Source organism: Mesoplodon bidens (assembly GCF_964165515.1).
Source record: "Mesoplodon bidens genome assembly, chromosome: 9".
Classification (NCBI taxonomy): Eukaryota; Metazoa; Chordata; class Mammalia; order Artiodactyla; family Ziphiidae; genus Mesoplodon; species Mesoplodon bidens.
The window spans coordinates 105,740,942-105,754,024 of NC_138166.1; the positions used below are offsets into that span (position 1 = coordinate 105,740,942).

Sequence of the window (13,083 nt, forward strand, 5' to 3'; positions counted from 1 at the left end):
CCCCGCCTCCTCCAGCCTGGGGGTCGCAGACCATCCTGGGCAGCCCTCAGCTCTGGCCGAACCCCTCCTGTCTCTGCCTCTGTTGTCACCTGTGTGTCTGCGTCTCTTCCAGTCACTGGGCTGGACCCGTCCTTCTCCACGATGACCTCATCTTAACCAACAATTAGTCGTCGGCAGCACATTTGTCTTCCAATAAGGTCACATTCGGAGGTTCTAGGGGTTAGGACTCCCACGTGTCTTTTTTTTAAAATTAATTAATTATTTTATTTATTTATTTTTGGCTGCATTGGGTCTTCGTTGCTGTGCGCCGGCTTTCTCTAGTTGCAGCGAGTGGGGGCTACTCTTCATTGCAGTGCGCAAGCTTCTCATTGTGGTGGCTTCTCTTGTTGCGGAGCACGGGCTCTAGGTGCATGGGCTTCAGTAGTTGTGGCACGTGGGCTCAGTAGTTGTGGCTCGCGGGCTCTAGAGCGCAGGCTCAGTAGTTGTGGCGCACGGGCTTAGTTGCTCCGCGGCATGTGGAATCTTCCCAGACCAGGGCTCGAACCCGTGTCCCCTGCACTGGCAGGCGGATTCTTAACCACTGCACCACCAGGGAAGTCCCCCCATGTGTCTTTTTGAGGACATGATACGGTCACGGCACCCCCTGAGGGAGTTCTCTGAAGCTGTTCCCTGCCATGGACGGCTGTTTTCCTGCTCCGGGTGGCCTGGGCTTAAGCGGACAGGAGTGTCACTTGGCCACACGCTCATCTCGGTCAGGGACACCCGCTGCCTGTGTTCCGGAATGTCGCTGATGGTCCTAGAAACCAGTCACGTCCTTCCTCCTGCCACTGGCGCCTCCTGCTGGAGCCCCCATCTCCATGAGGCAAGCCCTTGGTGTCCGGCGCCCTGTAACCGCTCTGCTGTGCTCTGCGTGTCCCCTCGGGGAGCAATGTGCCCTCACCCTTTGATGCCAGAGGACAGGCCCCTCAGAGGATTGGTCTCTGAGCCCAGGCTGCCCAGCGCAGGGGGAGTCCCTCCCCCTCCTGGTCTATCCCTTCAGCCTCCTGCCCAGGAGGCCTTCCTGCCTCTCCTCCTTTGTCAGCGTCTAAACGAGGAGGAGGGCTTGGCTCAGGTGGGCCGTCCAGGCCCAAGGCTTCTGCCGCCCTGCACGCTGACGATTCCATTCTCAGGTCCATCTCCAGATCCAAACATATAGTTGCCAACCTGACATCGTCCCCTGACGTGCAAGACTCTCTCAGAAGCTCTTTCTCTGGCCTTTCAAAGGTTTGTAAATCTTTCAAGGGCCGGTGAGCCTCTTGCAGTCTCACGGCTGTGGGGCGACTCCTCAAGGGCCTGGGAGCACCTCTTGGAAAGGGAGCCACCCGGGAAGGGAGGGTGCAGCTCAGGGAGGCTGGGGAGGAGCTGGGCTGCCTTGAGCGTCTCTGACTCCGAACTGCAGAGCCTGCCCGAGGGAGGGCTGGGTCCCTGCGGCCCCCAAAGGGTGGCTTGTGTGTCCCTTGTGATGCACATCCCCTTCTGATTTAATGCTTGTTCACTTGTCCGGTTAATTTCCTGGGTTGGCAGGAGGGTGTTTTCAGTCCTTTCTCCCCAGCACTTGTCACCTGTGCCCGGCCGCCCTGGGGGCTTTGCGTCCCTCTGCCATTTCTACGCTTGATCGGGACTTTTCTTGGGATTCTGAGGTACTTCCTGCTGTGTTGATGGGGACCGAGTCAGCTGAGAGCAGGAGGGACTCAGGTACTGGTGCAGCCCACAGCCGGGGGCGGCGGAGGCAGGAGTCCAGGCCCTGCTCATGGAGTCTCGGGCATCTTAAAGAAAGGGCTGCAAATCTGCCGTGTTACCCTGCACCTTGCCCCACTGGCCTGAGCCAGGCTGGGATGTGGTCTTCATCCTAAATGGCCAAGAACCTGGAACTCGAGGTTTAATTCTACGGAACAAAGGGGAAAAAGTGTCACTGGGGCACTGCAGTTTCGAACAAATCCACTTGGAGACAATTATCTTCTAACCCAGCTGGGCTGAGCTCTCCATCCCAGACCCCTGGGTTCTCCAAGCACCAGGAATCCCCCCGGTCAGGGCAGGGGAGGGACCCACCAGCTGATGCAGGTGGGGAGGAGGATCTCAGCTCTTCCAAAGGTCCCTGGAACGCCAGCCCCGCAGAGGCTGTGGCTGACATCGCTGCTCCAGACGCAGCGGCAGCTCTTTGGCTCTGGAGGTACTTAAATGTTGTCCAGTTGGTTTTTGTTTCTCGGACTGTATCGTTCTGACCCACAAACCCTGCTAATACCATATCTGCCAAGTGAAGGGAGGCCTAGGAAGATGAGGGGCACAGCTGCCGTAAGAGCGGCTGAGAGCCACGTGCGTTGTACACAGAAAGGAAAGGAATGTGGACCGAGTCCAGCGGGCGGCTGGGGGTCAGGAGAGCTGGGGACGGACGCACTGGGCTCTCTCGCCTGTCAGGTCAGGTAATTGTGACGTCAGTCTGTCACCTGATGCCGAGAGAAGGGCGGCCTTGTTACAGCTTCCTTCTCTGGACAGAGAGCCACCTGGCCTCTGGCAAAATCACAACGAGAGCAGTATGACCATGATGGTCAGGACTTTCCAACTCCGCAGCTATTTTTACCCTGAAGATAAACAAGTTGCAGCTTAAGACAAACGGGAGCTCCGCCTACCTTCACCCTGAGCGTACGGCTGTCCCGTGCTGTCACTATTCCACAGCGTGAGGTTTCCCCATGTCAGCTTGGTGACGGCCACGGGTCCCATCTTTCCAGAACGGCTCTGCGAGCTGGACAGTGTTCAGTGAGGAAGCCAGGTGGATGTGGGCTTCCCAGCCCTTCCCCCTTTCTAGAAAACACAGGCCTGTGTCAATGGCCAACGATGACGACACTCCACAGGTGCACAAGATGTCATCGAGCTTGGGGACGTGCCCTCACCCACGCTGGGGTCCCTTTGGCGGGCTTTTTGGGCCCAGCTGTCCAAGCGCTGGGGGGGCTCCTGCGACCCCAGCCAGAGAAGCTTGATTTCTAAATATCTTTTTTGTTTGTTTTTTTTGGGGGGGGTGGTTTTTTGTTTTTTTTTTGCGGTACGCGGGCCTCTCACTGTTGTGGCCTCTCCCGTTGCGGAGCACAGGCTCTGGATGCACAGGCTCAGCGGCCATGGCTCACGGGCCCAGCCGCTCTGTGGCATGTGGGATCTTCCCGGACCGGGGCATGAACCCGTGTCCCCTGCATCGGCAAGCGGATTCTCAACCACTGCGCCACCAGGGAAGCCCTCTAAACACCTTTGAGCTGCTGGAGGCTGACCATCTGCTTGCATCCTCCCCCCGCCCCCCCACCCCCCACCCCCCCAGGATCCCTGGGAGCAGAGGGAAACCTCTCCTTCCAGGACAGTGGCACCGTGCAGGCGAGCCAGCTGGTGACCCGACAGTCCCCTGAGTCCACTGGAGGATGACCCGGAGACAGGACGAGGGAGAGAACACAGAAACGAACGAGCCCTGGACACAGGCACTAGGGAAGTCTGTGTGGCTGGGCTCTCCCTTCTGTGCCCACACAGGGGACTGGCTGGCAGTGGACAGGGTTGCAGGTGCCCCCAGCCAGCCCCTGCATTCCCCGTGGGGGCTTGGCATTGTGAGCCTGACCCCCCAAGGGCCAGCATGACTATGGGCCTCAAACCCGCTGCCCTGGGACCTTCCCCGCCCGGTCGGCAGGCTGCCCGTCAGCTGCCCCGGGACCTTCCCCGCCCGGTCGGCAGGCTGCCCGTCAGCTGCCCCTTGCTGACCTGCTGTCTGGGCAGCACTGCACACCCCCTGCCACCTGGGTTGCTCTCTTGGGCCCCAGGCTGGCTGTCAGCATCTCTCAGGCTGGGATGTGCCCCCTGAGCCTGTGGTTCATTTGTACAACTATCTCCAGCCTCTGGGTCCAGGAATGTGTTCAGCACTCATTCACCCACTTAGTCCATAAGTGTTCGCTGAGACCTACTACGTGCTTCAGACCATGGAAGGCACTGGGGATTGGACACGGCCCGCAGGTGCTGGCTGGAGGGGCGGCCAGCACCGGGAGAGTTCAGGCACAGAGATGCCGATGGAGGTCCCCAAGGAAGGAGAAGCCTGGGAGGGTTGACTTCGCAAAGGGACTGATTTCCAGGGTACCGGGTGCAGGAGACACAGGTGCTGGGGAGCAGCTGCACAGTTACCTCCCATCCAGCCCCGAGGACACAGGGACGAACCAGGGAACGAGAGGGAATAGGCCTTCTGTCCTATTCGAGCTGATCCGAGGTGACCCCCACGTGGGCACCGGCACCAGAATGCCCTCTGCCCCTCCACGCATGCCCACCCTGCCCCACGCTGGGCCCTGCCTGGACAGACGGAGGTTCATCTTCCTCCTTGATGTAAAAACAAAGTGAAAGGCATTTTGGAGGCAGCTGGGGGTGTTTAAAAATGGCTTCTGTTGGGGGGAACATCTTTCCCTTCTTTGCTAGGTTCATTGGCTGGTCTAATAATTAAACTGACATAAAACAGATTAACAAGAATTAACAGATGAACAGATTTCATCCATGTGGGAGTCCCACAAAAATAAGAGACTCCAAGGCAGTCAGGCAGCTGAGGCGTCTACACCCAGGAGTCCAGCTTCAACGAGGAGGACGATGAGGCACAGGAAGGGGAGGGGAGCAGGTGTTTGGTGAACAGGTGTCTGCCCTGCTGTGCAGATGAGCCTTTCTGATAGGAAAGTTATCTCCGGTAAGAGTGCTTTTCCTGGGCCGGGCCCCATCTAAATTCTTTCAGGCAGTTAAGGGAGCGGTAACAAGTTTTTCCTGAGACTGCTGGATCTTAATTGCCCTTGGCTCAAACAATCCACATGCGAAGTGGCACATTTTGGGGTGGCTTATTCTGGTCCCCCTCAATTACATATTAGATTATATTCTTGAATACATGTCTCTTTTCTTACAAGTGAGGACAGTATTGAGGTTACAGAGAAAACTTTCCTTATGAGGTCATACATGCTAAAATAGTTAGGGGCAAAATGTCAGGGTGTCTGTAACCTGCTTTCAAATGGTTCATCAAAAACTGAAAAAGGAAAGAGAGACCAAGCTATGGGGAAATGGCAGCGACTGGTGAATGGAGGTGAAGTGTTTATGTGTGCTTTTGACTAATTTTTCACTTTTCCCATAGGTCTGAAAGATTAACTAAGAACTCAGGACGGTGGGGAAGGGTCTGTGTTGAAGGGACAGTCCATTAGAGCACGGGGGAGGGTGCCGGGGGCCTGCCCCGGTTTGCTTGCCTGAACCTTGGGGGACCCAGGAGACTTGGCTCCGTTTTGGGGGCTCCGTTTGCTGGGTGGCCGCATACGGGGGAAGCAGAAGCTCTGTCCTGTGGCTATAGATTCCATTTCAACCCTAGACAGCCCTGTTCTGGGTTCATCTGGGCTTCAAAATAGTAGGGGGAGTGAGGGGAAATACGCTAGCTTGCTGGAAACCCCTGCCACTCTGCAGGGGATTTTGCTGGAGAGGCCGTGCGTTGGAGAAGCTTTCAAGAGCAGCAGAGGATCCGGGCTAGTTTCAGTTACAGAGTCTGCGCGTTCTTTCACTCTGCTTTTCCTTCTCAGAGTTTAAGAAGGACCGTGACTAAGGCAGCGGTTTTCTGAGACCAGCAGATTCCACTTTTGTTCTTCTGCTCGGCTGGGTGTTCTCAGTTACGGCAGCCGGTCTGAGCTCTGAGGTGTCGGGGCAGAGCTGCTGTCCTTGATCCCACTCCTTTGGGGCGACCTTCCATTGGACGAGGCCTCGCCTCCAGGAGCCCACTGCCTTCTTTCCAGTCCTCGGGACCCGAGACTGCCTGGGGCGCCCCTCTCCTGTGCCTCTGAGCCTCAGTTTCCTCGCCTGGGAGTCCGAGGGACCCGGTCCGGTCCCGGGTGGAGCAGCGCTGTGACAGAGGAGAGTGGAGGGGCTGGCCAGGGACTTTGTCCGCTTTTAGCGCTTCCACCGAAGCTGCAGGGGCTCAACACTCTGCACTTCCAAGGCGGGGGGGTGTGCGTTTGTAAGATCCCACATGCTGCACAGCATGGCCAAAAGGAAAAAAAAGAGAGAGAGAGAGAACATTTATCAGATGAATTAAAATAAAAACAAAGCACAAGTTAGCAGATTAAACCCCCAGCTGCCTAAGTTGCATGCATTCTTCGAGAGTTACTTCCAAAGAGGAGACGTAACACATCCAGCGGGCAGGATGAGGAGTGCGTCCTTGGTGATGGGAGTGGTGCTTGAGCTTAATCAGGGGCTCAGTCCAAACACTGAGATTCTCCACCTACGACAGAGGCCGCTCGCTAGAAGCTGTAGGAGAAAATGAACTGCGTGCACGTCTTATCACTTGGCCGGGTCTGCTGGTCATTGGCTCTGCATTTCTTGCCACACATGGGAAATAATAAATGTTCGGTAAGTGTTGGTTAAATAAAGGAACAGATACGTGACTGAAAGGAAGAGGAGCCCGGCTGGCTGCACCCTGGGCTGTGGGACCCCCCCACCGGTCCTGTCGCCCCATAGGCTTCTGAGTCACCCAGGTGGCCGGTTCTCCTCCAGAGAAAACTTTATCGCTTGCACCTCCTCCCAGATACCCTGACGACATTAGTTGACAGAGCGCTTCCAGTCTCGTTACCCTGCAGGAGCTCGGCCCTTTTGGGAAGCTCTGATGGCTTTTGTTTCAGGCTCACCGCCTCCTGCCCCAGTCCTGTCCAGCGCTGCCCAGGGGCCGGGCAGGGATCGGCGGGCTGCCGGCAGTGGCAGCTCGGGAGCGAGGGTGGAAGGCCAGCGAGAGGCACAGAGGGTGGGTCCAAGCCTAGGACAAGTCTCGTGACTGCCTCCCGTCTGCCTGAAAGATCACAGGTCAGACGTCTTTCCCTCCCATCTTTTTTATTGTGGTAAAATACACTTAACATAAACTTTATCATGTTAACCATTTCTAAGTGTACAGCTCAGGAGCGGTAAATACATTCACCACCATCATCTCCATAACTCACCTTGTAAAACGGAAACTGTCCCCATTAAACACTCACTCCCCCTCCCCCTCCCCCAGCCCCCGGCCCCCACCATCTCCTTTCTGTCTATGAACTTGACGACCCCAGGGACCTCATATAAGTGAATCATATAGTGTTTGTCTTTTGGGACTGGCTCATTTCCCTGAGCATAATGTCCTCAAGGTCCATCCCTGTTGTAGCAGGTGACAGAATGTCCTTCCTTTTTAGGACTGAATCATATTCCATTGTGTGGACGGACCACATTTTGTTTATCCATTCATCTATCGATGGATACGGGGTTGCTTCCACTTCTGGGCTAGTGTGAACAATGCTGCACGAACGTGGTGCACAAACATCTCCTGAGACCCTGCTTTCCAGTTTTTTTTTCTTCTTTTTCAGATTCTTACCAGTCTTTTTTTTTAAATTTAATTTATTTATTTTTATATAGCGGGTTCTTATTAGTTATCTATTTTATATATATTAGTGTATATATATCAGTCCCATTCTCCCAATTCATCCCACCACCAGCCCCCCATTTTCCCCCCTTGGTGTCCACACGTTTGTTCTCTACATCTGTGTCTCTATTTCTGCCTTGCAAACCAGTTCATCTGTACCATTTTTCTAGGTTCCACATATACGTGTTAATATATGATATTTGTGGGCCTTCCCTGGTGGCGCAGTGGTTAAGAATCCACCTGCCAATGCAGGGGACACAGGTTCGAGCCCTGGTCCAGGAAGATCCCACATGCCGCGGAGCAACTAAGCCCATGAGCCACAACTACTGAGCCCACGAGCCGCAACTACTGAAGCCCACGCACCTAGAGCCCATGCTCCGCAACAAGAGAAGCTACCGCGATGAGAAGCCTGCATGCCGCAACGAAGACTAACCCCCGCTCACCACAACTAGAGAAAGCCCGAGCATAGCAACAAAGACCCAACACAGCCAAAAATAAATAAATAAATAAATAAATAAAATTATAAAATATATATATATATATGATATTTGTTTTTCTGACTTACTTCACTCTGTGTGACAGTCTCTAGGTCCATCCACGTCTCTACAATGACCCAATTTCGTTCCTTTTTATAGCTGAGTAATATTCCATTGTATATATGTACCACACCTTCTTTATCCATTCATCTGTTGATGGGCATTTAGGTTGCTTCTGTGACCTGGCTATTGTAAATAGAGCTGCAGTGAACATTGTGGTACATGACTCTTTGAATTATGGTTTTCTCTGGGTATGTGCCCAGAGTGGGATTGCTGGGTCATATGGTAATTCTATTTCTAGAATACACCCTCTCCAGCACTTGTTGTTTGTAGATTTTCTATTGATGCCCATCCTAACCGGTGTGTGCTTCCCATTCTTTTGTGTATATACCCACAAGTTAGAGCTGCTGGATCACATGGTAGTTCTGTTTTTAATTTTTTGAGGACCTAGAATACCATTTTCCCCAGTGGCTACTTAGCCATCCCAAAGGGTGTGAGGTGGTAAACAGTGAACAGGGGATTTTTGTCCCAGAGCTGGAATCCTCTCACCCTGGCTTGTCTTTTCACTTTCATAACTGTGTTTTTTGAAAAACAAAAGTTTTTACTTTTAATGAATCCAATTTATCAATTTTTTTCTTTTATGGCAAATGCTTTTTGTGTCTGTACAAATAATCTCTGCCTATGAAAGTCTCAAAGATTTTCACCTGTGTTTTCTTCTAGAAGTTTTATAGTTTTAGGTTGACATTTGGGTCTGTGACATCTTTTGGGTTCATTTTTGTGTTTGGTGTGAGATAAGTTTTGGTTGTTTTCAGTGCCTATCCAGTTCCAATATTTGTTAAAAGTCTCTCCTCTGCCTATTGATTTATCCCAGCACCTTTGTAGAAAATAAACTGACCATATATCACATCACTATTTCAAATTCACATAATTCAAGTGGGTTTAAATTGTGGTTACTCTGTTTATTGCTCTGTGTAGTTGGCTGCATTGATTCTAGAGAAATCCATTTGCAAACTACAAACACAGAAGGAGTTAATTTATATATAAGGTATAATTTATCTGTAAAGCGTACCCTTCAGGGCTTGAGGAAGGGGAGTGGATTCCTACAATGGATCATGGAGCCTACTGTGCGTTAGCTCAGCAGTTTACAAATAGTGACAGTTCTGAAGTTGTAAGTAGTGGCGGGGGATGAGCCTGAGTGTTCCTGCAGCTCCAGCTGCATCTCACCTCAGGGTTGAAGCTCTCCAGGATGGCACCCCCTGCCCCAGAACTCCGGGATTCGCTAACTGGTGGCTATTTATTGAGCACCTGCCAAGAATGTCACTGGAGCTGCGAAGGGCATGCGGGTCAGTTGCTGAGCACGATGAACTAAATAACAAACCACTTATGGGTATTTTGTTACTTAAATTACTCTAATGCATCATTTCTGACTGCCATGGTATTGGTCAGCCAGATAGGGATGAAAGAAAAGCCACTGTTTTTTTTTTAATCTTTTTAAAAAAATTTGAAGTATAGCTGATTTACAATGTTTCAGGTGTACAGAAAAGTGATTCAGTTATACATATATATATGCATATATATACTTTTCAGATTCTTTGCCATTATAGGCTATTACAAGATATTGAGTACAGGGACTTCCCTGGCGGTCCGGTGGTGCAGACTTTGCCTTCCAATGCAGGGGGTTCGGGTTCGATCCCTGGTTGGGGAGCTAAGATCCCACATGCCTCGCGGCCAAAAAAACAAAACATAAAACAGAAGCAATATTGTAATAAATTCAATAAAGACTTAAAAAAAAAAGGTATTGAGGGCTTCCCTGGTGGCGCAATGGTTAAGAATCCATCTGCCAATGCAGAGGACACGGGTTCGAGCCCTGGTACAGGAAGATCCCACATGCCACGGAGCAGCTAAGCCCGTGTGCCACAACTACTGAGCCTGCACTTTAGAGCCTGTGCACCACAACTACTGAGGCCCGCGCGCCTAGAGCCTGTGCTCTGCAATGAGAGAGGCCACCGCAATGAGAAGCCCGCACACTGCAACAAAGAGTGGCCCCTGCTTGCTGCAACTAGAGAAAGCTCACGTGCTGCAACGAAGACCCAACACAGCCAAAAATAATAAATAAATAAAATAAATAAATGTATTTAAAAAAAAGATATTGAGTATAGTTCCCTGTGCTACATAGTAGGTCCTTGCTGTTTACCTATTTTATATACAGTAGTGTTTATCTGTTAATCCCGAATTCCTAATTTATCTCCCCCTTTCCCCTTTTGTAACCATAAGTTTGTTTTCTAGGTCTGTCTGTTTCCGCTTTGTAAATAAGCTCATTTGTGTTGTATTTTAGATTCCACATATAAGTGATATCATCTGGTATTTGTCTGTCTCTCTCTGACTTACTTTGCTTAGTGTATGATAATATCTACGTCCAGGGAATTCCCTGGTGGTCCAGTGGTTTGGACTCGGTGCGACCACTGCCAAGGGCCCGGGTTCAATCCCTGTCAGGGAACTAAGATCCCACAAGCCTCACAGTGTGGCAAAAAACAAACAAAACAAAACAAAACAAAAAACTCTAGGTCTATCCATGTTGTTGAAAATGGCATTATTTCATTTCTTTTTACGGCTGAGTGATATTGCATTGTGTGTATGTACCACATCTTCAGCCATTGGTATTAATAAGAACCTAAAGAGAAGGTGTAGCATCGGCTGGCTTTTGTTTCTAGGTTTGGGGTGTAGTGTCTTTCTGTGGCTCTTCACAGCGATGCTGAGTGATGCCTGCAGTGAGTGGAAGACGTTTCCGGGTCAGCGTGGAATCGTTTTGTGAAGGCATCGCTTACTATGATCCTTACCTCATCGCACCTGGTCTCCATGCTGGGCAGGTGCTCTGAGCCGGGGAGTGGACTCTGGGGAGTCCAGGGACACAGGCCCGGTGGCTCCTTCCTGGCAGGAGCTCCAGTCTCTCCATGAGGGAGGGAGGGGGGCGTTACCTGCCACAGGGGCTGAGCGTGGACGTGGGGTCCTGGTTCATGGGAGCTGGCCCCCTGCGTGTTTCATGTTCAAGAAACCTGCTCAGGTGGAACAGGCCTGTCTGTGAGGATGTCAGGGAAGGCAAGGCCTGAGAAGCAACGTCACGGCTCATTTCACGATGAGCAGAGTGTGGCTTATCCGGGTTAAAAGAGCCCTGAGTCAGCGCAAAGCTGCACAGCACGGGCGCCATGAGCGGGCCTGGCCCACTTTCAAGGTCGGCAGACAAAGCATGCTTTGTCGCCTGAATCAGGAAGTACGTCACCCCTGACAGCAGACATTTCGCAAGTGAGACATGTGCGGACGCGGGGCCTGGTAGTTACAGGGACTCCTCTTTTCCCAGGTCTGTTTATCCTCGACGTGAATCCATTCTCACTGCCCAAGATGCAGACAACCAGGTGGACGGATTGCCTCTCAGGTCTTCTGCTTCCCAGGGCCAACCTCCAGTCGTTTCCTCCTCCTGTGCACCCCTCCTCCGCCCTCGCCTCCCCCGCACGCTGATCTTGTGCAAAATTTATAAGCTACAGAAAAGTTAAAAAAAAAAAACAGTAGGAGGAATATTTTATACTTTTCACTTAGATGCGTCGGTTCTTACCATTTCACCACGGCTCCTTTGCCTCTCCCCATACATACGAACACGCACGTCCTGAGTCTGCAGCTCCCTTCACGGACGGCCTTCTGCTCTCCTTTCCTCCGTAGGACCAAAGCCACTAGGCGACCAGTGTTGTCACCTGCAAGGGGAGCATGCTACTTAAAATGCTGGGTTCTTTTTTTTAATCCTTTTTTTTTTTGCGCTACGCGGGCCTCTCACTGTTGTGGCCTCTCCCGTTGCGGAGCACAGGCTCTGGACGTGCAGGCTCAGCGGCCACGGCTCACGGGCCCAGCCGCTCCGCGGCATGTGGGATCTTCCCGGACCGGGGCACGAACCCGTGTCCCCTGCATCGGCAGGCGGACTCTCAACCACTGCGTCACCAGGGAAGACCCTCCCGTCTGTTTTTAAGGGAAGGTATAAATCCCTCCTATTCGAGGTGAGTTCCTCTACCTTTATGCTGGGTTCCAATCCTCCAGACTCCTCGAGAATGACTTTAACCGTCTCTTTCTCTCCAGCATCATCAATTCCTTTTCTGTCCATGAGCTCTTTGATTAGAAACATGCAGGAGTGTCCTCAAGGTAACAACCAGAAACAAACACAACAAAACCAGATAAACACCAAGGCTTCACTTGACTTTCCCTTTCTGGGTATTGTCTTTCTTCCCTTCTTTGTTGGGGACACATCTTTCTGACTGCTGCCTGGGTTCCCCATAAAGCACCCCTCTGTAATCCAGTCTCCTGCAATTACTCCATCAAAGGCCACCAACACTTGAACCATGAATGTTTCTCAGCTCTCGTCCTTTTTTTTTTTTTTTTTAACTTGATGATGTTAACTAAGCTTTTTTCGGAAATTCCTTCTTCTCCTAGCGCAGCACACACCATTTTCTAGGGCTCTCTACTGCCTGCTGTTCTCTCAGCTTCTCTTTCTTTTCCCACAGCAACGAGGCTCTTAAACCTTGATTTGCAGCTTTGATAGGTCTTTGAAGTCCCAGGTAACCGGTGACAGTGTCTGCTGGGTACTTTCAGCAGATCCCCATTGTCACCTTTCTCCCCACGGCCAGCGTCCTCGCTCTCTCTTCTCCGCCCAGACCGGCTCTTCCTCCTGGTTAAAACCTTCGCAGGTGGTGGAACTGAGTTTTCCTTTCGCCTTTCCTTCACCCCACCACACCTAGTCAAACACAGATGCTCAAGATTTTTCTTCTATAACCCGGAAACACTTCCAAGGCTTCACAGTCACCATTTCCTTTCATTGTCCAATTAAATAATTTGAGTCTCCCTCTAAAGTGACCGCAAGAAGTCCAGAACCCGTCCCCTCACAGGGCTCCTCTTCCAGGGTCCCCAGGCTGAGACCCGTTCAGTGGTCACTGCACACAGGCCCCGCCCCCTCCTTCATTTCTCAAGGGTGCCTTTCACACACACAAAGATACCACCAGACTGTAAAGCTTGATAAGCATTTCTGAAGACCTGAGATGTTACAAAAGGAATGAAAAAGCT

The 13,083-nt window shown here is 51.7% G+C and overlaps 1 long non-coding RNA gene across 1 annotated transcript; it reads left to right on the forward strand.

Annotated features, from left to right (window-relative positions):
* Positions 1–6,068: 6,068 nt before the first annotated feature.
* LOC308622895 lies at positions 6,069–7,827 on the forward strand. Its single transcript, XR_014016702.1, has 3 exons — positions 6,069–6,417; positions 6,687–6,864; positions 7,621–7,827. It is a non-coding gene; the product is annotated as an uncharacterized lncRNA (long non-coding RNA).
* The last annotated feature ends 5,256 nt before the right edge of the window (positions 7,828–13,083 follow it).